This window comes from Heterocephalus glaber, unplaced genomic scaffold, assembly GCF_053883595.1.
Source record: "Heterocephalus glaber isolate CG9 unplaced genomic scaffold, H.glaber_assembly_v1.0 deba00001608, whole genome shotgun sequence".
Lineage (NCBI taxonomy): Eukaryota > Metazoa > Chordata > Mammalia > Rodentia > Bathyergidae > Heterocephalus > Heterocephalus glaber.
This window is the reverse complement of record NW_028258379.1, coordinates 6,110,585-6,134,069: the sequence shown is the minus strand read 5'-3', so window position 1 is coordinate 6,134,069 and position 23,485 is coordinate 6,110,585. Positions and strand designations below refer to the sequence as shown.

Here is a 23,485-nt window from a genome sequence, read left to right as displayed (position 1 = left end):
ACTTCTCCAGATATTTGTTCTTTCCACTCATAAGGGAATGCTATGAATCAGACTCACTTCCAAATGCATTTATTATGTTATATTCAAGTTTTTAAAAAACTCACATATTAGGGGCATTTTAATTGGGAAATAGAGATCAGTTTGAAGTGGGCTCTTTAGATTTCAGGGTTGGAACACAAGAGGTTAAATAAAACCACACCTGGAATCCAGCGTCACTATTTACTGTGTGACTCTGGGCAAGCAATTTAGCCTCTGTGAGCCTCTATTTCCTTTTCTGTAAAGCAAGAAGGATGCCACCTGTCTTGTATAATTGTGAAAATTGATCAAAACAGTGTATAGGCACCCTGGACATAAGCCAGTACCTTACGTCACCCGTTCTCTTCATGGAGTTACATTTGAAGAAGACAATTCAAGAGCCAAACATAACTTATAAAGTTTTTAAATCATAAGAGCATCACTCAAAAAACAAAGGAGATCCACTTTACAATCCACTATGTTCATTAAAATCTCTTTTCTTCCTGTACCCCATTCCCTTATCCCCACCCACCAACTGCTCCAGAATTTAACTAGAAACTCCACAAAACTTTCCCCAACTTGCCAGATTTAGCAAATACAAAGCAAAATAAAACAAACGGCAAAAAGGATACCAGTTAAAAATGAATTTCAGATACACAAAAAATTATTTTTTTAGTACAAGTAGTCCCATCTAATACCTGGGACAAACATATTAAAAAACACATACAATGGTACCTTGGTTCACAAACTTAATTCTTTCCATGATTCTGGCCACAGAATTTGTTCATGAACTGAGGCACCACTGTACTTATACCAAAAAAAAATTATTTGTTGTTTACCCAAAATTCAGATTTGACTGCACTTTATCTAACGGCCCTACCCAACACTCCAACCCACAAATATTTTTCTGCTTTTCACTTTCCCCATCCCATACTTGTTGTGTCACGAAGGAAGTTGCTCTTGTTTCATTTTTAATTTTTCACCTGCACTCTGCCCATTATTATCAGCATTGTCCACAATAAAACAGAGCTTTGGAGCTGCCTTAGCAAGAGCTCTTCTCCTTCTCCTGGCCTCTGCAATCCTACTTCCCTATATCCATTCTACAAATTCTGTATTTTTCAAAGGAACAGGGCCAGAGAGAAGAGGCTCCCTGGATAAAGTTTAAATTTTTGTCAGTGTTAAGGGGTGAAGACATAGCTCTCACATAATAATAAACAAGGCATTCCCACCAACAGTGTAGAGGGATTCTTTTTACTCCCACATCTGTGATAGGATTTATTTTTGATTTCTTGATGATGACCATTCTTTCTGGTATAATATGGAATCTCAGTGTTGTTTTAATTTGGATTTCTCTAATGGCCAGTGAAGTTGAGAATTTCTTCATGTTATTTATTCATTTCAGCTGCCCATTTTTTTATTGAATCTTTTGTTTTTGGGAGGTCTAATTTTTTCAGTTCTTTATCTATTCTACATATAGTCCTCTGTCTGAGGAATAGGTGGCAAAAATTTTTTTTGCCATTCTGTAGATTTTCTTTTCATTCTTTTGGTTGTTTCTTTTGCTGTGCAGATTTCTAATTGTTGGTGGGAATGTAAACTAATACAACCACTATGGAAGTCAGTATTGAGATTCCTCAAAAAATGAAAACCAGAAATTCCATTCAGCCCAGCTATTCCCCTTCTAGCTATTTTCCTGGAAGAGTTAAAGACATCATATTATAGTGATCCATGCACACCCATATTTACAGCAGCACAATTCATAATAACTATATCTTGGAAGCAGCCTATACGTCCATTAACAGATGGACAATATCATAAAGAAAATGTTGTATTTACCCACGATGGAGTTCTGCTCTGCCACAAAGAAGGATAAATTTGAGGCTTTTGTAGGAAAATGGATCCACCTTGAGATAATAATGTTAAGCGAAATGAATCAGACACACAAGCTTAAATATTGCTTGGTTACTCTTATATGAGAAACCCAAATTATAAATAAGGAGAAAAATAAAAGATAGATAATAGGAAGTAAAGAGACAGATCTTTCTCAAATAGGAAAGGAATCAAGAGATGAAGGGGGCGGGGAAAGGGAAGGGAAAAGTGATTAAAGAAGGAATTAAGATGTGTATATTTAGCAACTCCACATAACAAATGTAAACACTATGTACTGCAGACATGTAGTAATAAAAATAAATAACAATAACAACAATAATAAAACAAGGCATTTAGCACAGGGGCTAGTATATAGTAAATATAGAACACTTGCTTCTTTCTCCTTTTATTAATCCTGTTAATATTATTAATAGATAGATAGATAGACAGACAGACAGACTGGCTGACCCTTCCCTACCATCCTAGCCCCCATCTAAGGACTAATTCTTTGTGGAACATTCAAGGGAGCTTAAAAGCTGGTGAGGGGCTGGCCCACCCCATAGTTCCCCTAAGAGGTATGTGGTGGTCACAGGTCCCTCCAGTCTGGATCCGTAGAAGCTCATGGTCCCCTCCAGCCTAGGGACCATCCTAACTCCACTGTCTGGGGGCCACAAGTGATCCTAGCATTGTGCTGTTCCCAGGTCTTGTCACATGCCCCCGCCCTGGAAGCTCAAGGTTCCCAAGGCCCTCAAGGAGCCAGGGGCCCCTTCCAAGACCATGGCCAGGCCAAGGTTCCTTTAGATGATGCAGCCTCACTGCTGCTGACTGCATGGAATCCGTCCCTGCTGGGGCCACCTTAGAGAGTTCAATTCCCATTACAGAAACAAAGTCTGCTAAACTGAAAGAGATGTTGATCCTGAGTGCCAGCCAGAGCCTTGCCTGTTCCCAAAGGGGTGCCAGGCCCATTAGAGTTTTGCACAGCTGACTGCTCACCTGTTCTTCATTTTCCACTTCAATCAGCGCCCTAAACAGTGTCCCAGAGAGAAGGACGCAGAAAACAAAACAGTAAAATTGAGCATTTCCCCCTTGGCCCTTTGTAAGGCAGACCCTCCAGGCTGCCTCAAAGAGCAGAGGCAGTTTCATGTCTCTCCCCGTGCCCCTTTTTTTATTCTTCTAAGAATGGGAATCCAATCCGGGACAGATGAAACCCAGGGCTTAAAAAAAAAAAAAAAAAAAGATGGCATCACATTCATCCCACTTATAACTACCACGGGGCTTCTCTGCTGTTCCCTCTTCCTTTATTATTGCTACTTTCCCAAAAGCACAGATCAGAAAAAGAAACAAAGGCTAAAAAAAGAGTCAGAGTGGCACAGGATGCTTCCTAATTTCAATTCATTTTAATGAACACTAGCTGTGAGGGACACGCTTGCTTCAGGGGATCCAGATTAGGGTAAAGCTGGCCCCTGCACTCCTGACGCCCCCAGTTGTGTGGGACTCAGACTTAAGCCACCTGCATTAGGGATGTGCTATGTGGCCCACAGGGACCATGCAGGGACAAGAGCGGAATTGAAGACCTCAGAAACAGAAGCCATGTTGGGGTGCTCAGGGTTCAGGTTGTGGTTGGAGGTTTTCTTTTTTGCTCTGTGTGTGTGTGTGTGTGTGTGTGTGTGTGTGTGTGTGTGCGCGCATGTGTGCCTGTGTTGTGTTTTACTTTCTCTCCTTTTCTCTTTCCCCATTCTTTCATAACACCACCCTCACCCCACTGGGATGGTCAAGCTTAAACTGAATAATCCTCCAAACCCCTCAACACCTCCCATCTTGACGCTAGGAAAAATAGGCCATTGCATCTAGCTTTTTCTATAGATCTTTCTGTCTCTGAGAGGTACAGTATACAATAATATACAATATAAATATATATATTTTCAACTGGGCTCTGGAAAACAGCCATAATACCAACCCACCCCCCCACCCCCCACCCCCCTGCCTCCATGGAGCTCACAAAAGCAGTGCTTGAGCAGAGTTTCAAATGCACATACTTTGGAGATGAACAGAGCTGGGCTGTCGTACCATCCATGAGATAAGCAGCTAGTTAAACTGTGACTCCATTTGCTGGTGTATAAAGTGGGGATGCTGTTTCCTGCCTCCCAGGTTTATGAGGAGGTCAAAGGGAGATGAGATGTGCTCAGTGTGAGTTGCCTCACCCACCAGTGTGAGCAGCGCCATTTCAGGACCCCGTGCTTCGGCACCCAGTGATAATCCTGACAGCATACTGAGCTTGCTTGCTTTCAAAGTGTCTCACACATGTGTTTCATTTCTCCACCAGCATCAAAAACCTCTTGAGAACACAAGACACCATGTATCATAACAAACATTTCATGGGACTAGGCTGCAGGACAATGCAGAGCTTTCTACAAAGGTGCCGAGTTTTCTGTTTTATGTAAGAGCGAAGGGGGCCAGAGAATTTCCAAGGCCGAAACATCGAATGTACATGTTTACCCAGCGAATGAGGCAGAGGCAAAGACAAAGTGAATTCTGGTTGGGCTGCGACAGCCTCCTGTGACAGACAGCCTGCAGAGTGAGGAGAACGTGCCGGATGTGCTGGCAGAGGAGAAATGAATGCAGCAGCGGGGGATGCTGTGCAAGAGGATAGACAGCGGCCCGCATGAGCCTGCAAAGGCGCCTTCCTGCCCTCCTCACTGCTGTCCACTCGAGGCCAGGGGCCCTTCAGGTGGAGGGGAGCTAGCAAATTCCAGAGTGTGGCCGCCCAGGAGCCAAAGGTACAGCTACCAAATGGCACCCACCAAGTCAGCGATGGGAAAGGGAATACAGTGAATAATATGGGTAATAATATGGTGATAACGTGAAGCTGAGCCCACACTCTTCCTCCTCATAGGGTTGTGGCCCCTGACAGGAATCTGTGTGATGCTGAGACTGGGAAATGCTTCTTTGATAAGAGAGCCCTCCTAATGCCTGCAGCAAGAAGCCTGTTGACAAATGTTTGCCAGTGATGCTTGGAGCTCTTCGAAAGAGAAAGCCATAATGCAGTGCCTCCCTAGGGGGAGTGCCTAGAGCAGGCCAGCCCCTTCCTTTTACCAGGGAGGAAAACTAAAGTGCAGAGAAGTCCTGCGAGGTGGTGCAGATCACTCAGTGGGTGAAGAAGCTGGAGCTGAGAGCTCAGCTCTCCCAATCCTTGGTTCACCACTCAGTCTTCAGGCAAAGCTGTCTGCAGCTCTGCAACCAGGGAGTGAAGCCTAGCTGCAACAGACCTCCAATCCACCTGCAGTGACTTCAGTGTAGTGTTTCCTCTTCCCAGGTTCTCTTTCAATCTGGCTAATGTGGTTGCCTTGGCCTCCCATCCTGGCCTCTGATTCTAACTATACATCTTTCAGAGCTGCAGAGACCTAAGCAATGAGCTACTACACCTCCCTTTACAGAGCAGAAGCCGTCATCAAGATTAACTCTCAAATGGGCACAGTGGATGCCTGCCTGCAATCCCAGGTACTTGGGAGGCTGATGCAAGAAGATTCCAAGTTCAAGGCTAGTCTGGACACCTTAACTTGACCCTGTCTCAAAACAAAATTAAAAGGTCTGGGTGGTAGAGTGCTTGCCTACTATGTACAAGGCCTTGAGTTCAATCCCCAGCACTGCCAAAGAAAGATAAGCTCTCATGATGATGATGATGATCCGTATTATCAGCTGGTCACTAGTGATGGCTCCTAAGCTGGTCCCCTCTGTGGGACACTTAGAGAAGGTGACTAGAGCGGCAGCTCCTGAGCAAACAGCTCACAGAGCCTAGAGGAAAAGCCTCTCCACTGACAGAGCTGGGCAGGACAGGTGATCTTCAGAGCCACAGGCGAGCCTCAAAGTGACGTTCTAGTGCCAATTTTTAAAAACTGCCATCATTGCCAATCCTCTGTTTTACATCTTTTAATTGTTTTAAAATTGTGTACTCTGGGACTGGGGATTTAGCTCAGTGGTTCCACTGCCTGCCTCACAAGCGCAAGGACCCAAGTTCGATCCCCTGTACCAAAAAAAAAAATTGTGTACTCTGTGACTCCCTCGGATAATTACAACAGAGGGCAGCACTTTATAAAATAAATAGATGAGGAGCTGCATTTGCTCCCCCAGAATGTGCAGGGAGGAGGCCGGGTGGGATAGGGGAGCCTCACAGCACAGTTTTCCAGGGCTTGGCGGTGCAGACCCTCATTCTTGCCAGGACCCCCTTTCCCCTGTTTCCTCCCAGTGTTCACTCTGGGCTTCCAAGCACCAGCAGGTGCTGAGACAACTGAAGTCAGGTGTTGCAGGAGCCACGTGGAAACATCTTGGACTTCGCTGTGGCCTGGCCGGCCAGGCAGAACCTGGGGGAATAGACGGAACACGGTGTCCTGTGTGAAGTTCTAGGGAATCTAGGCCCCTTCATCAGGTGGGAAGAAGTACAATGAAAAAGACACATCTAGAACCACATCTTCCCAGCCCACTTGAAAGGACACAAGGCCAACCAGGAGCTGCTGATGAGTATCAGTGCATTCATCGCTAGGAGGGCAGGTCACAAACTCTTCCATAAAATCCAAGAGGAGGGAATACTGCCAACCCTTTTCACGAGGCCAGCACCACTCTGATACCAATGCCAGACAAAGGTACCCTAAGAAAACAAAATTATGGGCCAATATTCTTTTTTATTTTTTGGTACCAGGGATAGAACTTGGGACCCTGCGCTTGTGAGGCAGGAGCCAGAAACCAATATTCTTCATGATGCAAAAATCTTTAATGAAATGCTAACAAGTTAAATTTGATAACACATTAGAAATATCACCCATCACATTCAAGTGAAATTTATTCCTGGGATGCAGAGATGCTTCAACATACATAGATCAATCCATATTAACAAAACTAAGGACAAAAGCCAAAGGCTCGTCTCAATAGATGGAAGAAAAAGAATTTGACGAAATTCAAATTCCTTTCATGGGAAACACTCTCACAATTAGTTATGAAAGGAATGTGCCTCAACACAAGAAAGACCATGTAATGAATCCACAGCCAACATCTTATTCAACAACAGAGAAGTAAAAGCCTTTTCTCTAAGATCCAGACCATGACAAGGATGCTTGCTCTCAGCCCCTCTATTCAACGGAGCCCTAGAAGTCCTAGCCAGAGCATTCAGGCAACTGAAAGAAACAAAGACATGCAAATAGGAAAGGAAAAAATTAAATTGTTGCTGTTTGCCAATGATGTGGTCTTTTTTTTTCAGACAGGGTCGCTCTATGTCCCAGTGATCCTCCTGCCTCAGCCTCCCGAGTGCTGGGATCGCAGGCATGTACCACCACGCCCAGCTTGACATGGTCTTATATAGAGAGAGAAAACGCTAAAGAGTCTACCCCCCAAAAAAATCTTTATTACTGATAAATGAATACAGCAAAGTTGCAGGATACAGAATCAATATACAAACATCTGTAGCAGTTCTACACACTAACAACAAAAAGAAATCAAGACTCTGGCCATGGTGGTGCACACCTGTAATCCCAGCACTTGGAAGGCTGCGGCAGGAGGATCCCTGTGAGTTTGAGGCCAGCTTGGGCTACATAGTGAGTTCAGGGACAGCTACAAAGCAAGACCTTGTCTCAAAAAACCAAAACAACAACATCAGCAACAAAAAAGAAACCAAGAGAACAATCCTGTTTATAATAGCTATAGTCTGGTGGTTAAGAAGGCCAAGAGGTCATTGTGTCATTAGTCACTGTGTCACTTAGGGCGAGTGGCTTCACTTTTCTGAATTTTGCTGACTTGATTGTCTTAGTTTAATGATGACTGTAGTAATGATACCTTCCTCATAGGAATACTGGGTAAAGTAAAAGGAGAGGGATAATTCACAAAGTGTTCATTTAGCCCTTGCCAGGAACATGGCAGACAGTAGACACTAGTTATTGCTGTCATTGTATACTTAGTGCTTTATGAGTAATCATGAGAGGGGCAAAAGACCGAGAATATAGTCAGCCTTTGGTTCTCATTGATTCCCATCCACAGATCCAACCAACCAACCTGGGAAAATATTAGGGGGGAAAGCAGACTATGTGGGTACTAAACATGTACAGACTTGCTTCATGTCATTATTCTCTAAAAATGCTGTATAACAACTAATTGCGTAGCATGTACATTGTATTAGCTAAAAGTAATCTAGAGACTATTTAAAGTACCCAGGAGGATATGCATAGGTTACATGCAAGTACTGCACTATTTTATCTGAAAGACTTAGGCATCCAAGAATTTTGATGTCAACAGGGGGTCCTGGACCCAATTCCCAGCATATATGGAAGGAGGGCTGTAGTCATTGTCCCTGTGGTGTCTGTTCTCCAAAACTCCACCCACCTGCTTCTTGCCCACCCAAATCTGATTCACCACAAGGAGCTTCTCTATTAGTAAAAAGAGCATGGATTTGGGGCTGGTGGTGTAGCTCAGTGCCCAGAATGTATGAAGCCCTGGGCTCAATCCCCAGCATTGCAAGAGGGAAGGAAGGATGGAATTGTGCCCCGACTCGGCTGCTTTCTAGCCCTGGGCCTCTGACCACTTCACCTAAGTTCTCTCAGCCTCAGTTTCCTCTTCTGCAGGATGGAAATAGTAATAGAGACTCTGCCTACTTCAAAAGGCTGTGATGAAGCCAAAATGTGACCATGTGACTTTGCTTCAAAAGCCACAAAGTGGAGCTGGGGATGTAGCCCTGTGGCAGAGCACTTGCCTAGCATGGGTTCCATTTCCAGTGCTGCAAAACAAATAAATGATGTAAAGTAGCCATGTATGGTGCCACATGCCAGTAATCCTAACACTCTGGGAGGCAGCTGAGGTAGGAGGATCAAAAATTCAAGTCCAGCCGGGGAACTTAGTGACACAGTGAGACCTGTCTCAAAAGGAAAAGTTTGCTCCAATCTTATAGAGCTTGCTTGAGCTCCACCCTCTCCTGTGTTTTCTGTGAAAATAGTTCAACTCAAAGTGTCCTAAGAGAGAAAGAAACAGATGTTCATGCAACTGAGAAATTCATGCGTAAATTCTGGAATAGATGGATAGAGGTTTTCAAAGATGACCTCAAAAACTCTGATTCTGTGTTTCCCCCACTCTGCTTTCTGGTGTTGACTTTCTCCCAGGCAGGCTCACACTGTGAGGTGGTACAGGTGGCTACAAGCAGCTCTGGACTTGAGACCTCCTGGCTTAGCAACTTAAAATAGAAACAGTCTCCCACCCCCAGGGTCAACAGTTCAGCAAAAGTCTCAGAAATGAGCCTCCGTGGCCTGGCTCGGTCCTGTGCCTGTCCCTGGTCCTTACCTTACGGCCTGAAGAATGGACTGTGCTGCCTCCCATCCCTGGGTCACACGCCTGTTACCCGGAACTCCCAACATTTACAGAATGGGCGCGGGGGGAGTCCCCCAAGCTAGTGTTTTCAATAGACAAAAAAAGAGATGCAGGATGACATGTGTCCCCAGTACACAGATCTTACTCTTGCATTTTCTGGTAGGATGCAGGAAAAAGAAAGAGCTGGACCAAAAGCCCAGAGAGCAACCGGGCATTTACTCAGCCCTCGGGCTGAATCAGCGCTTTCCGTCCCCAGGAGCACTCTGACCACTTCAGAGGAATGAAGGCCTTGTAACATTTTAGGAAGGGAGCTTTTGCTGGAAAAGCTAACTGTGAATGATAAAGGGAACAGAACCCTACTGCTTGACTCATTCAAGTAGCAGAGTGGTTTGTTTGTGGTGCCAAGGTTGAACCCAGGTCTTGCCCTTGCTAGGCAAGAGAATCCTTAATCAACACCCCCTGACGGTCAAGTTGAGGCAAGGCTGCTCCCTCTCTTCGCACCCCCAATCCTGCCTCTGACTCCTTTCCCACTTATGAATCTGCATGAGCCCAGGCTTCAGTGCTCTGCACGTGGGTTATAGGGTCGCCAGCTGTGCACAGAAGAGCAAAGGCTGAGTGGGGCCTCCAAGAAACCAAGGTCTTTTGATCTAAGTCCCATTTCTTTCAGTCTATTTCCACCCCTCCCCACCCCAGGCCTGACAGATTCCTCCACCTCATCTCTACTTTCACCTAAAAATAACACTTGCTGTTTCATCACCGCAGCCCTCTGTGCACACTAATTCAGGAAGCTCCAATAAGAGCACGCAGACCCCCCAGATCCTACACTGCCTTGTCGCAAGTGCTCACATCCTTTTCCATGCATCGATCAGTGCTGCCTGTAAGGTTTTTTGTAGTATCATACAATCTCATAATATATATTAGGAATATCTCTCAGTGACCACTGATACCATCCTATGGGATTAATTGAATAAATCCAAGTTGTTTTTTCATTGAGTAGATGTACCATAAATTACTTTCCCGGGCCCCTACTGTTGGACAACTAGATCACCCACAAGTGTTACTATTATGTTTTTTAAAAGTAAAACGAAGGGCCGGGGATTTAGCTCAGTGGTTCCGGCACCTGCCTCGCAAGTGCAAGGTCCCAAGTTCTATCCTGGTACCAAAAAAAAAAACCAGAAAGTAAAATGAAGCCAGGCATGGTGATGCATGCCTATAATTTTAGCACTCTGGAAGCCTGAGGCTGGAGGATTACAAATTCAAGCCTAGCCTGGGAAACTTAGCAACTTAGCCAAGATTTGTCTCAAAATACAAAAGAGCTAGGGATGTAGCTCAGTGTGAAGGCCCTAGATTCAATCCCCAGTACTGTGAAAAGAAAGAAAGAGAGACAAATGGGGTTAGAGTAGAGAGGCGTAACAGCCAAGCAGGGATAGGGTGATGTACAGAATATATGAGAGAAAAGACCTGCTTTCAGAAAACATTTTTGTCAACATCATGTAGCTCACACCTGGAATCCAGGAGTTTTTCCGGGCTTTGCTCCTGCCTTAGCAGAGTTTCGACTATTTGAATGACATAAAAAGCTTTAGTCATCAGGATCCTGTTGTTGTTGCTATGTGGTGCAGTCCCTTAGCTTTCACTGTGTGTTTCAGTCATCCATTATGAGATAACAAATCACCCTAACCCTCCCTGGCTTAAATCAACCATCTTTTTTTGCTTATGATTCTGTGGGTCAGCAATTTGACAAGGCTCTGTCGGGTAACTTTTCTGTTCCACACACTGTTGGCTGTGGTCATTCACCTGGTGACTGGCAGGAAGGTCTAAGAAGGGATCACTTGGGTGTCTGACACCTCAGCTCTCCTCCAGGTGGTTATCTCAGGCTTCCTTGCCTCAGGGACATCTCAGAGTATCCAGACATGACAACTGCCACCAAGCAGGACAAACCTGAAAGTTGCTAGTGTCTCAGTGTCCACCCTTGGCACTCATGCCGTTACTTCTAATACATTCTGTCTGCCAAGCTAATTCAGGGTCAATCTGAATTCAAAGAAAGAGAGAATAAACCCCAGGTCTTGGTGGGAGGAGAGGGAAAGAAGTTGAAGCCATCACTAACTTAACTATAGCCTGGGATTTAGCTCAGTGGTGCTGCTGCCTCCCTCGAAAGCACAAGGTCCTGGGTTCGATCCCCAGAAACAACAACAAAGAAAACAAAACAAAGAACTAACTGAACTATAGTAAATACAATGAGGTTAAAAGGATCATAGGGTTCTTCTGTAATCAAGACACACAGGACATTCTGGTGTCATTATGGATGGACTCAGCCAACCAAGAGAGGCTTAAGCCCGAGTACAATCAATAACTTTGCCCCAGCTCTGAGCAACACACTAAGAGAGGCCACTGCCATGGGGAACGTGGGGAATGGAATTTCTGGTAGAACTCACAGTGCCAAATACAACAGTGAGAGTCACGCTGACAGCCAGCCACCACCTGCAGTCCTGGAGAGAGGTGCCAGGCTCAGACCTCTCAGCCAACTCCTCCCTCTGCCATGGAGGTCATTGAGCTCCAGCGAAGCACCTGCTTCTCCTTAAGTACAGTCCTTCTTTCTCAAGTCTATGTGTATGAGCTTGGCAATCTTTGTGAAAGCATTTCTGCTAAAATTACAAATATGGGTCTGATCTTCAGACCAAAAAGAAAAGAAAGCATAGGTTGCCCAGGAAATGGTGCATTTTCCCTGTAAAGACTTCATGATACATTTCCATAAGGGGACCTCAAAAAAACTAAAATCGAGGGCCAGGGATTTAGCTCAGTGGTGCTGCAAGGTCCTGAGTTTGATCCCTGGTACCAAAAAAACCTTAAATCTCTCTCACATCACTGGGTCCTGGAGATTTGGGTGAACCAGGGCAGAAGGAAGGGCCCTGAGCATCCCCATCCCTGACTGCAGGGCTTCTTCTCAGCCCAGCTCACTCTGGAGAGCTAAGGTCTGTCTAGCACCAAGTAAGGCCTGAATTTAATACCCAGCCATTCATCACCTGAACTCACTTGATTGCCAAACAATGCTGCGAGGCCGGGGATTTAGTTCAGTGGTCTCGCCACCTGCTACAAGGACCCGAGTTCAATCCCTGGTACCAGAAAAGAAAAAGAAAAAGAAATACAAACAATGCTGTGATTTTGCACACAATCTCTTGGAAGCAAAACCATCTGAGAGCCAGGATGTGGGCAAAGGGGACACATGATGGGCAGGGATTTGGATTCTCTGCAATCTGTACACAACCTTGGACCCAGCTGTGGGGTGCACTCTTTCCACAGGGATGTAGAGACTGTGGCCTTTTTTTAAAGGGCTGAGACTTTATGTCTTTATTTTCGGTCTAATCTGATCAAATAAAGGCTGACCAGCTCTTAAATATTTAATTTTTTCACAGCCTGAAGCTCTATGCCTATTTGATTTATATAACTCATATCTGGCTAGTGTTTGGTGAATTGAGACAAATGTCTTTTCAGAACTGAAAATGACTCCTTTTTGCTCCTCGCAGCCTCCCTCCAAGCACAGGCCAGCTGAGGTTGGACAGAAAGGCTGGTGTCCAAGGGAGAAGGGCCCCTGCCTTCCCCATCCTTTAGTCTTCTCTCATTATTGTCCCTGGAGTGCAGGGAAGGAAGCAAAGTATTACTTCATTCAATCAGGCTCATTTATAAATGGCAGAACCACTTTCCACTTAGCTGCCACTCACAGTACTGAAATGAGTGAATTTAGCAGCTACTAGAGAAAGCAGGGACATGAAATTCAACATAGCGCATGGCAAAACTTCTCTTGGAGTCTCTTGGTGTCATAATCATTGTATAGACACTGGGGTGTTTTAGGATTTGTATCGCAGGTCCTTGGACTTAAGTCACAAGGTTCTAGACAGGCTGGGCCAAACTAGAACAAGGGGCACTGGGCTTCCCATTGCTCCACCAGCCCACCTTGCCACCCGTGGAACCCGAATTATGCTGAACTTCACTCTGGGGCCTCAGAGGAAGAAACTGCCCCCTATTGTGAGACAACTGTCCCTGACAGAAGTGGCCTCCTCACCAGGCACTGGTGTTTGGAAAGATTCCATGAAATAGGAAAGAAAGAGGGGTGTAGGTGTGTGCATGTGTGTGTCCCTGACTCTCGCTGAGCTGGGTCAGTGCTCCCCCAAGGCCATGTCCTCCCCTCCTCCCCGAGAAACCTGAGGAGTCAGCTAGGGGCCTTGGCCTCCATTCACTGGCCTGAAGTGGCACTGTTTATCCTGGCTTCATGTTTGGCCTCTTGTGACACACTGAGCGGGGAGCTGCATCCTAGACACACACACCCTCCTCACATTCCCCATACACACAGATTCTGCTTTGTGAGGCGAGCTGAGAGGGGCTACATACTAAGATATAGTATCAGAGTGAAGGAAAGAAAACAGCAAGAAATTCACTCAAAGGGCTTGGAGCTGGACATAGTGGCACAGATCTATAATCCCAGCACTTGGGGGGCTGAAGCAGAAGGACGACCACAAGTTTGAGGCCAGCCTGGACTACACAGTGAGTGCAAGGCCAGCTGGAACTACATAAGGGGGTCCTGTTTCACAGGGGAGGGGTGGAGCTAGACTGGGTGGAGTACACCTATATTCTAGCACTCTGGGAGGCGAAGGCATGAGGATCTCAATTTCAAGTCCACCCTGGCCCACTCAGTGATTTAGCAAGACTCTATCTCTAATTTAAAAATAAAAAGGGCCAAGAATACAGCTCAGTGGGAAGGTTCTAGGTTCAATCCCCATACCAAAGGGGAAAAGGGGAGTTGGGGTATCTTGGAGTCTGCAGATGGGGAATTTTTTGAAATGATTTCAGACTTAATGTAACAGCACAAAGTAATTTTTACAGAAAAAGTACTGAATACACTTAACTTCATTTGCTTAACATTTTCTCTATATATATACTTTTTTTTGGTACTGGGGATCAAACTCCAGTCCTTGCACTTGCCCAGCAGGCAGCAAAACTGCTGAGCTAAATCCCCAGCCCTCTATATATACTTTTCAATGAACTATTTGAGAATAAAATGTAGATTAGATCCCCTTTAATCCCTAAGAATTAGAGCACATATTTTCTTTTTAAAAAATGAACATTTCTTTTATAACCTCATAACTTATCCAAATTGGGAAATTTATATTGATATAATACTATTCTCTAAACTACATGTGATTTTCAAATTTCACCAATTATCCTAATAATGTCCTTTATAGACAGAGAAGTAAAAAATTCATCCAAGTCCTACCGAGGTCCTGAGCCACGCGGAAGACACCGAATCACCCCGCTGCAGACAGGCAGCCACCTGGTTCCACACTACAAAGATGCAGAGGACACCAGACCACTAGACCAAGATACTGAGTCCTGCTGCTCTTGGCCCAGAGGTAGGGGCTTCTGAGCCACCATCCCACTGCTCCTGGCCCAGAGGAAGGGGCTTCCCAGCCACCATCCCTCTCGCTGCTCCCAGTCCACAGGAAAGGGCTTTTGGGTCACCATCCCTACCGCTGCTCCTGGCCCCTGGCCCCCCTCTCCTAGCTCAGAGGAGGTAATCTGTGCAGGCACCAACAGCCCCCTGCCCCAGTCGAAATGAGAAAACACGTAAATAAGTCTCAAAACCAGACTTCCAGATCACCTACAGCAACCCCAAAGGGAAATGACATGGAACACTCTGAAACTCAACCACCTGGACCCACTCAACTGGCAACAAAAGGGGATCTGGAAAAAATGAAATCAGAAATAATTTCTCAGTTAACAGGAGAAATTGTGCCCCTAGTGCAAGACATGATTAATAAATCTAGAGAGGAGCTGAGGAACATGATGGAATCCCAACATAGGAAACAAATGGAATCCATAAAACAGATGCAAATAGATTTCCAGGACATGAAAATCTCCATTGAAAGTCTACACAGCAGAATGAGCCAATGTGAGGACAGAATTTCAGATCTAGAAGATAAGATTGCAATTAGTGACCAGGAAAAGAAAAATTGCTTCAAAATTATTAGGGAACATGAGAAATCAATCCAGCAGCTGCTAGATGATGCAAAGAAGAATAACATAAGACTGATTGGGCTCAATGAAGAAACAGAAGAGAGTGGAGATGACATAAAAAATCTCTTCACAGAAATAATGGCAGAAAACTTCCCAAGCAGGGGAAAAGAGCTTGACATACAGATAAGTGAGGCATATAGGACTCCAAATAGCCTTGATCAAAAAAAATCTACACATAGGCATATAATTGTTAAGATTCCAGAAACACAACAGAATAACAAAGTTCTCCAAGCAGTCAGAGAAAAGAAACAAATCACATACAAAGGAAAGCCCATCAGAATCACAGCAGACTTCTCAACACAAACCATCAAGGCAAGAAGAGCTTGGAGTGACATATTCCAAGCCCTAAAAGAAAACAGCCTCCAACCCAGATTGATGTACCCTGCAAAACTATCTTTCAAAATGGATGGAGAAATAAGATACTTTCATGACAAAGAGCACCTTAGGAACTTCGTGAATACCAAACCAGCACTCCAAAGAATTTTACACAATATCCTAGGAACAGACATTGAGGATCACAACCCCAGGAAGCAAAGCAGAATGAACCCATCTGGCATGACAAGATATTAAATGGAAAGGGGGAGAACCCAACAAAAAGAAAAAGTCATGGCAATGACAAGTCAATACGTTTCAGTTATAACCATCAATGTTCATGGTCTCAATTCACTAATCAAAAGAAATAGACTGGCAGAATGGGTCAAAAAGAAAAATCCGACAATATGCTGCATACAAGAAACACACTTAACTCGAAAGGAAACTCATAGACTGAAAGTTAAAGGGTGGAAAACAATACTGCATGCGACAGGAACCCGAAAAAAAGCAGGAGTAGCTATCCTCTTGGCAGATCAAGTAGATTTCAAACCAACACTGATTAAGAGAGATGAAGAAGGACACTACATTCTTGTAAAGGGAAGAATCCAAGAGGAAGAGATGACAATCATAAATATCTATGCACCAAACACTAGTGCACCCAACTATATAAAGCAAATACTAACGGACATGAAAAGTCACATATGCACTAATACAATTGGAGTGGGGGACCTCAACACCCCACTGTCACAAATAGATACATCAACTAGACTAAAAATAAGTAATGAAATACTAGAACTCAATCAAACTCTTGAACAAATGAACTTAACAGATGTGTACAGAGTCTTCCACTCCACAAAATCAGAATACACATTCTTCTCAGCTGCACATGGGTCATTCTCCAAAAGAGACCACATACTCACACATAGGACATGTTTAAGTAAGTGCAAAGGAATTGAAGTTATCCCCTGTATATTATCAGACCATAGTGCGATGAAATTGGAGACCCATAGCAAAAGAAACTCAAAAAATTTCATAAACACGTGGAAATTGAACAACACACTTCTGAATAACCAATGGGTCACAGGAAATTAAAGAAGAAATCAGACAGTTCCTTCAATTAAATGACAATGACAATACAACATATTGGAATCTATGGGACACAATGAAAGCAGTCTTACCAGGGAAATTCATAGCAGTGAATACACATATTAGGAAACCAGAATGAGCCCAATTAAACAACCTGATGCTGAACCTCAAGCTTCTAGAAAAAGAAGAGCAGGAGAACCCCAAAGCTCATACAAGGGAGGAAATTATAAAGATCAGAGGAGAAATCAATGCAATGGAGACTAAGAGAACGATACAAAAAAATCAATGAAGCCAAGAGTTGGTTCTTCGAAAGAATCAACAAAATTGACAAACCCTTAGCCAACCTTGTCAGAAAAAGGAAAGAAAAGGCTCAAATCCATGCAATTAGGAATGAAAAGGGTGAAACTACAACAGATCCAGCAGAAATCCAGAGGATCATCAATACCTACTTCCAGAACCTATACACCAGTAAGATGGACAACACAGAAGAAATGGACAGATTCCTATTACCAAAGTTGAATGAAGAAGATCTAAAAATTCTGAACAACCCAATATCAACCAATGAAATTGAAAATGTAATTAAAAACTTATCACCTAAGAAAAGCCTGGGCCCTGATGGCTTCACTGCTGAATTCTACAAGACATTTAGAGAGGAACTGCTGCCACTACTGTTTAAACTCTTCAATGAAATGGAAAGGGAAGCAATACTCCCAAATTCATTCCTGGAACCAAGCATCACCTTGATCCCCAAAGCAGAGAAAGACCCAAGATCCAGAAGCCAATCCAAGATCATATATTTTCATGTCTCTTTAGTTTCATTCAATTAGAATAGTTCTTCAGTCTTGTTTATTTTTAAAAATAAAAGCCATGTATTTAATAGAGTGCTCTTCATTTGGGGCTTGTCTGAGGTTTCCTCACCTGAGATTCAGGTTCTGCACTTAGGGCAGGAGTATCACAAAAACGATACTGTGTTTAGTGTTTGGTGCCCCCATCAGGACTTTTTCTTTTTGTCCCTTGTGATGTCAACTTTGACGTGTGGTTCAGATGGGGTCTGACTTGCCTCTCTACCAGAAATTGTTATTTTTCTCTTTGAAGTCAGTAAGCATTTTATGAGGAGCCACTTTGAGGTTGTGTAAATATCTCCTCCTCCTCTCTCTCTCCCCCCACCCTCCCTCTCCCTTCCTGTTTTCTTTCTTCTGTTGTGTGTTTGTGGTCCTGGCATCTGAACTCAGGGCTTTGCGTGAATTATATTCTCAGCCCTTTTTATTTTTTATTTTGAGATGGGGTGTTACAAAGTCATGAAGATGCCTAGGCTGGGCTCAAATCTGGGATCTTCTTGCCTCAGCCTCTCAGAGTGCTGGGATTATAAGCATGTACACCACTCTCAGCTTATATACATTGCTGCGTGTCAAACTTTTCCCTGGTACTCTTATCATTCATTGATAAATCGTACCTGAATAAATTATTCCTATAAAGTTTCCCAAATGACTGTTTTCCAATTCTATCTTTCTCCTACATTTAGTAGTTGGGATTTTTTTTTTTTTGGTACCGGGGATCAAACTCAGGACCTTGCACTTTCGAGGCAGGCGCAGTGCCACTCTGCTAAGTCCCCAGCCCAAGCAGTTGGGATTTTACTGTAAAGAGGGGCTTTTCTTTTTCTTTATTTATTTGTGTATATCAATATGGGTTTATGTTTTCTTCTTTTACCCAGTGGATTATAAAGTACTGCTATCATTACATTTTTCAAAGTTCAGATGTCTCCTATTCAACCCACAGAGCGCTTCCCACCTGTGTTCTTAGTTTTTGTGATGTGTCCAGGCAGGGCTGTCATGGAGGGAGAGTGCTCCAGAACTCTGGAGCAGAATATTTCTCCAAATTATGAAAGTTTAAATGGCATTCAGATTCTATTCCCAACACTGCAACAAAACACTTCTTACTTCCCAAAGAATTTTAGACTTCCAATGCAACAACAAAATGTTTATCTTGCTACATTATTATCATCTTCCTAGACAACAGCCTTGTCTTGTGTATCAAAGCATGACTCTTCACTTGTCCTGGGCCTGGGGTGTGGCCAGCCCACTGCACAGCAGGCCAGCTGGGAAAGAGAGAGGGGTCAGGTGACCGAGGGGGAGAAATAGGAAAAGCAGGCGGAAGACAGGGGGCAAGATGTCCTCTCCTCTCCTCTCTTCTTCCCTCAGCTGGTCTGGCACCCACATCCTCTCCATGTCCCACCCTGGCTGCCCCCTGAGGCCTCGCTGCCACAGCCAGCATTTGTGTAAATGGAACACAGGATACTTTGTCAGAGGTTAGAAACTGTCACCTTCTTCTCAGAAGAGAGACTGGGAGGCCACCTATGTGAACAAAAGGAACCAGTTTCCTTCCCACAGAAACACTCCCGGAAGGGATGGAGAAGCGAAAACCCAGGATCTCTGAGGGCTCCTCTCCCTCCTCATTGGGCTTTGTACCAGGCCTGGAGGTACTGTGGTCAGATTGAGTGCTGGGGACAGTCTGCCATAAATCCGCTTTGCCTCTACTAGCCAGGGGTTGCTATGGCAATAGGAATACACTGTAGGTTTTAAGAGAGGTAATTTTCTGTGATTCACTGAATATTTTTAGCCATTTTTCTTCCTGTATTATCTCCCTGTGGCAACTGCCTGTTAATGCTGGTCTGCAGCAGGACTGCACAAAATGGTCCGTTCTCTGCTATGAAGAAAACCCTGGAGATCAGTAAGTACAAGAGGGTTATGGCCCATGGACCGGAGGGTAAGCTGGTAGAACAACCAGACAAGTTCTGCTCATGGATTAATTAGCACAAGCTTTGCCACATCTAAGGAAGAGAGGGAAGGAGAATGAACAGCCCCAGAAATGTGGTGCTGGATTACTTAGAAGGGGAAACTGAGTCATGGTACTCACTGTTATCAATATGCTCAGATGGTGTCAGCATCCTACACCAGAAAGCTAAGACCAGGTTTCTGAACAAGGACTATTCAAGCAAAGTAACATTTTTAAAAATTCTGCTCAAGTTTTACTATTGTTTTTCTTTTTCTTCTTTCTTTCCTTGCTTTAACTCTGTGTGTATGAGTGTGTGTGTGTGTGTGTGTGTGTGTGTGTGTTACTGAGGACTGAACATTGAACCCAGGCCCTCACTTACACTACATACACACTCTACTGCTATGCTACACCTCCAGCCCACAATTTTACTCATTTTTTGCATCATAAAATTTTAGGGAAGGACTGACAGGAGGTGAAAATAAAATCAGCCTACCTGGCTCTTTGTTAATACAGTCATGTGTCCATTTGCTTAACTACAGGAATAAGTTCTGGGAAATGCCTGGTCAGATGCTGCCATCAGTATGCAAATATCATGGAGTCACACACAAACCCCCACAGTGTAGCCCACTACACACGTGGGCCATGTCACAGAGCTGACTGCTTCTGGGTTACAAACCTGTCCAGCATGTTACTGTACTGAAGATTGTAGGCAACTGTAACAAAATGTGATGTGTGTATTTAAACATAGAAGGGGTACAGTAAAAATACTAGATGACAGGGACTTTTCTAGCTTCGTTAGAATCTTATGGGACTGCTGTCATATATGTGAGTCATCACTGACCAAAATACCATGTGCAGTACATAATGGGAATTGTTTTGTTTTGTTTTGTTTTGTTTTTTCCAGTACCGGGGATCAATCAGGACCTTGCACTTGCCAGGCAGGTGCATCACCACTGAGCTATATCCCCGGTCCACATAATGGGAATTGTATCAGGAGTCTTTCCATTTCAGGCAACAGAAAACTCAAGCTACATCACTTAAGCAGAAAGAGAGTGCACCATATCTAATAACTGAACAGTCCGATGGTATAATACAGTTGAATTCAGGAGTCAGGCAACGTCATCAACACCTGGGCTCCCTGTCACTCTACACTACTATTCCACTGATATTTTGGGCTTTGGGGCTATCATAGCATCAGCCTTAGCTAGTAGAGGGGTCAACAAAGTGGGGTTTGTTTTTCTCACACAAGAAGTACAAACACAGGTTTATTTTCTTCCTCACATGACAAGTAGCCCAGAATAGGCATAGATGACATTGCCATCCAGCAACTCAGTCATGCTCTCAGCCTCTTCATTTCTGTTCTGTCATCTTTAGGAAGGCTGCCCAAGCTCCAGGTACTCAAGGCAAAAAGAAGAGGCTAGCAATTTGTTATTCCTTTATACAAAAAAGTCAATCTTTCCTGAAGCCCCCAGCTAACCTCAGCTTCTATTTGGTTAGATATGTCAGTGCCACGTGACCAACTTAGCCACTGCAGAGGGTAGGAAAGCATGTTTTTAGGTTTTTCTGGCCCCTAAAGTAGAGGCAGGGTTTTTTACTAGTGTGAGCTGTTATCTGTTTGGTTGGTTGGTTGCTTTGGGAGTTATTTTGTTTTTTTGTGTTTTGTTTGTTTGGGGAGAAGGGGTTGGATTTTTTGGTTTGGGGGTGGGTTTTTTGTTTTGTTTTTTTGTTTGTTTGTTTTGGTTTTTTGTTTGTTTTGGTTTTTTGAAACAGGGTCTTGCTATGTAGTTCAGATCAGCCTTGAACTGATGATATATGGCTGGTCTTAAACTCATAGAGAACCTCCTGCCTCAGCCTTCCAAGTGCTGGAATTACAGATGTGGGCCACCACACCTGGATTTAGTTTTGTTTTGCTTTTTGCATCATGCATCACTCAAAGAATCAGCCATAGCCAGGATTGTGGGATGGTTCTTCATCTTTATCACAGAGTCTGACCAGTTGCTCCATTGTCATTTCTCAATCAAGAAGGGGAAAAGCAGAGGAGAAAGGCAAAAGGTTGTGTTTTAAGGATATTATACAGAAGTCACAAGCACCACTTTTCTTTTCATAACCTATTAGCCAGAACATGAGTCACATGATCACACCTAGCTGCAAGGGAAGCTGGAAAGTGTAGTACTTGGGTAGCCAGGTGCCTAGCTAAAACATGAGGAATTCTACTATTAACATGAAAAATGGGAGGAGTACTATGGGGCAATTAACAATCTCCTCCAGAGCAGTAATAGGAGAAAGGACTTGAATGGATGTTGGATTAGCCAACCAACCATTTCTTATTCTGTTTCATTCTCAGAGAGGCTCACCTTTGAAGGAGTCAGACCACTTTAGCATCATCAACTTTACATTCTCTCTGGTCCAAGCCCATTGGTAAAAAATGAAGAAACAAACAGTAAAACCTTTTTACAGCTACCCTGGCCAGTCTCACTACCTCTCCTTAGATCTGATTGGGTCATCTAACCATTGTTTTTTATTTGTTTTTGGTTTTCTTTTTTTTTTGGTACCAGAGATTGAACTTGGGTCCTTGTGCTTGCAAAGCAGGTGCCGGAACTACTGAACTAAATCCCTGGCCTGTTTTTGGCTTTCTTTTGGTACCAGAGATCGAACTCAGGACCTTGTACTTGTGAGGCACATGGCGGCACCACTGAGCTAAATCCCCGGCCCTCATCTGACCGTTGTTAACCAAGGGGAAGCAATGATTGGTCATTCCCGACTCATCTGCCCTGCTAAATCACCAAGACCTTACTGGGCTCCAGTTGACTTATCTGTAAGATAGACATAAAAATTGGACCTACCTCGCAGGGTGGTGGGAGAATGTTGCTAGTGACCATTTTCCATGAATGCATCCTCCCTCAACCTACTGATCAGATTTACCCTAACAACATCATTCAAAAAGACAAGTCCTCTACCTGCTGGGTGTGGTGGTACACACTTGTAATCCCAGTATGTGGGAGGCTTAAGCAGGAGGATCGCTGGGAGTTTTAGGCCAGCCTGGACTACATAGTGAGACCCTGACTCACAAAAAAAATAAAAAGAGAGAAAGAGAAAACCGTCAAAAATAAGACAAAATAAATATTGGATAAATAGCCTATGTTTCCTCTCATAATACATACCAAGTTAAAAATATTTAATTAGCCCTTGCTAGGTACCTGGCACCTTACCTACTTCTGTCACAATTCTCAGAGTAATTCCATGGGAGAGATGTAATTTCATTGTTTTCATTTAACAGATGAGGAAATTTGGCCCCAGTGGTAGCACCTTTTAGACCCTGAGAGCTTACCCTCCCTGGGTGCAGCAGGGGATCAGAGCAGCGGTGCTGCCCCATGAGGCTCCTAGCAGCCTGGCGGAGTCCCTGGATCTCTGCTGCAGAGGGAGGCTCTCCCACCCCAACTTCCACTCCTCCTCTCTCTGGTCTGTGTCAGGCCTGTATGGCCCTGCCTCTGCCCCACCCATTTTCCTTCACAGGGGTTCCCTGCAGTCTGTACTGCACACCTAATTCCAGCTTGGCTTCTTTTTCCCAGAAGACCGCAAATGACACACTTCCGCCTGCCTTGATTTAGCACATGAGCTACACCACTAGCCTATATGTTTCTGGAAATTTTTTTTGCAGTACTGGGGCTGAGAAATGCAGTACAGGCTACCGTGGTAACGCACAATCGTGAGCTTCCCCTGGTGTCCAGTCTTCTTTCATTCTGCCACATCCCATGGGCACTTGTAAGAATTCTACATATGGGGTCCTGAGCATTATTTGGCGGGGTCCTGAGATCTTGTAATTGACAGGGCCTGCTCATTTCCCCAGCCAGCTCACCATGCCCCATCTCCTATATCAGGTTCAACGCCCCCCCACACACACACACACTGGAAAAATCAGCAATGATGATTTTCCCTCTGCAGAACCTTGCTGAGAGAAGGAGTCTCTGCTTTCTAAGATCTTCCCCAAGCCCCAATTCTGAATTAGTATTTTCATTTGTGCTTATTCTTT

The 23,485-nt window shown here is 44.2% G+C and overlaps 1 long non-coding RNA gene and 1 pseudogene across 3 annotated transcripts in view; both read right to left on the bottom strand.

Annotated features, from left to right (window-relative positions):
• The window catches only part of LOC101700334 (ubiquitin-conjugating enzyme E2 variant 1 pseudogene), a 39,769-nt pseudogene extending 18,977 nt beyond the window's left edge, over window positions 1–20,792 (bottom strand).
• LOC110346476 (uncharacterized) overlaps window positions 1–23,485 on the bottom strand; it is a 137,751-nt gene that overhangs the window by 107,462 nt on the left and 6,804 nt on the right. The gene's annotated exons all lie outside the window — the stretch shown is intronic.